The sequence below is a fragment of the Nicotiana sylvestris genome, chromosome 6 (genome assembly GCF_000393655.2).
Source record: "Nicotiana sylvestris chromosome 6, ASM39365v2, whole genome shotgun sequence".
NCBI lineage: Eukaryota > Viridiplantae > Streptophyta > Magnoliopsida > Solanales > Solanaceae > Nicotiana > Nicotiana sylvestris.
The window spans coordinates 118,754,467-118,759,297 of NC_091062.1; positions in this window are offsets into that span (position 1 = coordinate 118,754,467).

The window sequence follows — 4,831 nt, forward strand, 5'->3', positions numbered from 1 at the left end:
GAAGAAGATCCAAGTAAAGATGAGCCATAATGTTGTGAGTATAAGATCTAATCATGTCACAGAATTCGACAATGCAAAGATTGACAAGTTCTATGCTAAAAATGGTATGAGTCATAATTTTTCAGCTCCAAGAAAACCTTAACAAAACGGTGTAGTGGGGAGGAAAAATAGGACTCTTGAAGACATGGAATGTTGTTTGACAGTGATGTTGCAAAAGGTTTCTGGGCAGATGCAGTCAACATTGCATGCTACTTGGTGAACAGGTGCATGATCAGGCCCCTCCTGAACAAAACCCCGTATGAACTGCTGAACGTGAGAAAACCTAAGCTAACATACTTACGGAGATTTGGTTGCAAATGTTTTGTACTCAACAATGGTAAGGAAGCTCTAGCAAAATTTGATGCCAAAAGTGATGAAGGAATATTTCTTGGATATTCATCACAAAGCAAAGTTCGCAAGGTGTACAACAAAATAACTCAATGTGTTAAGGAAAGCATACATGTGATCTTTAACGAATCACACCACCTTCTTGGAAGCTCTGTACACGATAAGGCTGATCAAGATGGAGATCTATCAAATGTCCCTGGTGAAGTCATTGATACGGCAAATGGAAAGGCTAACATGATGAGTCAGGTCAAGGAATCAAATAACAATGGCACAGCTGAATCTCTAGCTAATCTAGAGGAACCTAGTTCCTCAATCACGATAACTGAAGCGGAGAACATAGTTGTGGATGTTGTGCAAGGAACTCCAAATGCTGAGGTGAGAAGCAAGACTCATGAATCATATCCAGAAGAACCTGGATTCTCTCATAATGAGATTCAGGTGTCCAACTGGAAGCATAAGAGTTCACATCCTCTTCAGAATGTGATCACCCCTCTTGAATCAGGGATTCAAACTAGATCAAAGTCAAGAAACTCACTTGCCTTCTCTGCATTTCTCTCATAAATTGAGCCCAAAAATATCAAGGAAGCATTGAAAGATGCTGACTGGATTACGACTATGCAAGATGAGCTCCATCAATTTGAGAGGAACAGTGGATGTCACCTTGTTCCTCGACCTGGTGCCAGAATTATCATAGGAACCAGGTGGGTATTTAGAAACAAACTTGATGAGTTTGGAAACACAATAAGAAATAAGGGAAGGCTAATAGTTCAAGGCTGCAATCAAGAAAAAGTAGGTGACTATGATGAATGTTTTGCTTCAGTTGCTCGAATGAAGGCCATCAGAATCCTCATTCCCTTTGCATCTCATATGGAATTCAAATTGTTTCAAATGGATATCATAAGTGCATTTCTGAATGATTTTATGAAAGAAGAAGTTTTCGTCAAGCAACCGCCTATTTTTGAGTGCCATGAGCATCGTGAGCACATGTTTAAACTCGACAAGGCGTTATATGGACTGAAACAGGATCCTCGTGCATGGTATGAAAAAAGTCCAAATTTCTCCTAAAAAATGGATTTAGAAGAGGAAAAATTGGCAACACCGTATTTCTAAAGAAACGAGGGAGGAACCTGCTCATTGTGTAAGTGTATGTTAATGACATCGTCTTCGGAGCAACAAATGATTCTTTGTCTGAGGAATTCGCAAAACTCATGGGAAGTGAGTTTGAAACAAGCATAACGGGGGAATTGAATTTCTTCTTGGGTCTACAAGTCAAACAAACTCCTAAGGGCACAATGATAAGTCAGCAGAAGTACATCAAAGAGCTTCTGAAGAGATTTGAGATGGAAAGCTCAAAAATCATTGATACTCCCATTGTCACTACCATTCGCCCGGACATGGATGAACCTGGTTGTCCTGTAAATGAGACCATGTATAGAGGTATCATTGGGTCACTCCCGTATCTCACAACAAGAAGACAAATATCATTTTCAGTGTGGGACTTTGTGCCAGGTTTCAATCTAATCCAAAGGAGTCTCATCTGAAGGCTGCCAAGAGAATTCTGAGGTATCTCAAAGGAAAGCATGACCTAGTTCTCTACTATCACTCAGGAGATAATTTTGATTTAATAGGGTATGCGACGCTGACTATGCTGGTTATTTGGTGGATAGTAAAAGCACTTCTGGCATGGTAGATTTTCTATGTTCGTGTCTAATTTCATGGGGCGCAAGAAAACAAAACTAAGTGGCTCTTTCAACTGCATAAGCTGAGTATGTGGTAGCTGCTTCTTGCTCTGCTCAACTGTTGTGGATCAAGCAGATACTAGAAGATTTTGGTGTGTTTTTTGATTGTGTGCCCTTACTATGTGACAACACTAGTTCTCTCAACATGGCAAAACATACAGTTCAATATAAGAGAACAAAGTATATTGATGTACGACATCACTTCCTCAGAGACAATGTTGAAAAAGGGCTCATCTGCATAAAGTTTTGCAGCACAGAAGATCAAATTGTAGATATCTTCACCAAAGCACTAAGCAGAGAGCACTTTGAAAAGAATCACTTGGCACTAGGGTTGATGAAATTAAGCTAAAGACCTGGTCCCTTGATGATTGGCTATGAAAGAAATGAACAAGTAAAATAGCTAAAAAATATTTTCTGGAAAAGTCTAACTCATCTCTATACTGTTGCAGGTAGACACGCATGACGATTACAGAGCGCACAAGTAGCTAATGGTATCACACTTTGGTCAAAGGATGAGGCTCACATTTACAAAATCTGTTAGGGAACCTGGTTCCCTTGTTACAGGTTAGTAGTTCCTCTATACTTTCATGCACAACTTTTTAACGGCTAAAACGGTGCCATATCATTAAAATGCCAATTTCTCTCTTTTCCTCTTTTTAAACCTAAACGTCCTACATGTTATGAAATGACCCGTCTACCCAAAAATTGATACCCGTTGCTAACCGTCCCTCACCCCTTTTAAATAAATCCAAACACGGTCACTCTCATAATTTTTCATATCACAAGATAAAATTCTCTTTTTCTTCTACAACAAAACACTTTCTTCTTCCATAAACTCTCACTAAAGTCCACCATGTCTGTAAATATCAAAGCCAAAATTATTCCAAGTATCGTCCCCACTCCATCTTCACCTATTGAAGCACCAGTCACATAGTCTGCGACCCTTACGCCATCCAGTCCAAATCCTAAGCTAGAGTCACAACCACCCACTGCCTCTTCTCTAACCAAATCAAGTACTAGTTCTTATCGGAGTCGCAAAACTTCGACTCCCAAGAAGTTTGTGGCTACGACCTCTACTTCTGCCTCACCGGAAAAATGGTCGAAGAAGATACTGTGGAGGGAGAAAAAAACAAGAAATTTCTAGTCTACCAGTGAAAGAAAGTTCTGAGATAAAACAAGGTGTGGGTCGTAATAGTGATGAATCAACAATGACTACCCGATGCCTTGATTTGAGTGTTGCCGATTCTACAAGTAATGCTCTTCCTATGTCTTCTGAGTTTACCTTGGGGTTGCAAGAATAAGAGGCTATAGAGAATACGCTGTCAATAGTTGCTGAGGGAAGTCTAGTTGGTGGTTATGAGGGTGTATCTGAAACCAATGGGTCTCAAGGGGAAGGTAATAATATATAGGTAGAGGGTAGGGAACTGGTGCCTGTTGAAACTTTGGCACCTGACACTACTACTGGGGAACCAACTGAGGGACCTGATCCCCCCGCCTGAGAGGAGCCCTCTGCTTCTACTTGGGATAAAACCCCTGGTTCTCCACAAGAACCCCAGGTTAGTACTGATCCCGCTCCCTTTCCTTATTTCTATGATGAGCTATTGACAATTGTTGTTCCTAAAATGAGATCTCTGTCTGAAGACGAGAATGAGGATAGTGAAGAAGACTATGACAATGTGGCTCTTGCAAGCTTCATTAGTGCTAGGAGTAGAAATGCAACTCCCAAGGAGTCCAATCCTAAGAGTCCTGCTACTAGGCTACAGAAGAAGGACACTCTTGAATATGTTCTAAGGCAAAACAAAGTCGAAAAGAAGAAGAGGGGATTGATAAAGGATGGAAAGTTCGTGAATGAGAGGGTGGTGCCTCTAGCACTTGTTGTGGACGTTGATGATAAGGGGAATGAGGAACCTAATTCCTTAGTTCGTAAGTCCTCCAAGAAGCCTAAAGTTTCGAAATCTAGGAAGGAGTCATCTGAGAGTGTGATGGACGCTAGCAATATTGAGATGGACAAGCCTGGTGAGAAAGTGGGTGAGGAGCCTGGTGAGAAATCAGTGGCTGAGAAAACTGTGTCTAAGAAGGTGTCTAAGAAGTCTGTTGAGAAAGGAAAAAGTGGGAGAAAATTAGTGAAAAAGGAAGGCTAGCGCCAATGAGGAACCTGGTTCCTCTAAGAAAGCCAAGGTTGGTATGACCAACGATGAAGGAAGGTAAAATCTGAGAAATCAGAAGGTATTGTGGGGCAGAACATTTGTCCCTGATATTCTTGATATGACAGGGATGCGCTAACTGGTTGAGGTCTGTGAATTTCAACAGTGGACCATTTGTTCACAAATGAAAGTCTTGAGGTGTATGAGGCAGAGGTGCGTAGTTTCTATGTTGACTTTTTTACGATAGAGGATGATAATATCTGCTTGAAGGTGAATGGTGTTGACTTTGTGATGGATGAGATTGTATTAGGAACCATTTTGGGAATGCCTACTGGTGGTATATCTGCCATTGAGGGAATCTGCTCTCCAAACTTCTGAAATGTTATCTTGAAGGATAATGCAATGCAACAAGGGGAACGAGTACACAAGAAGGCCCTTCTTCCAGTATATCAACTGATGTTTGAAATGGTGAACAAAGTTCTGCTCCCATGCACAGAAAGACATTCCATTACGTCGAGAGCAGACTTATTTCTCATGGAAGAACTGGATGGCTTCACTACT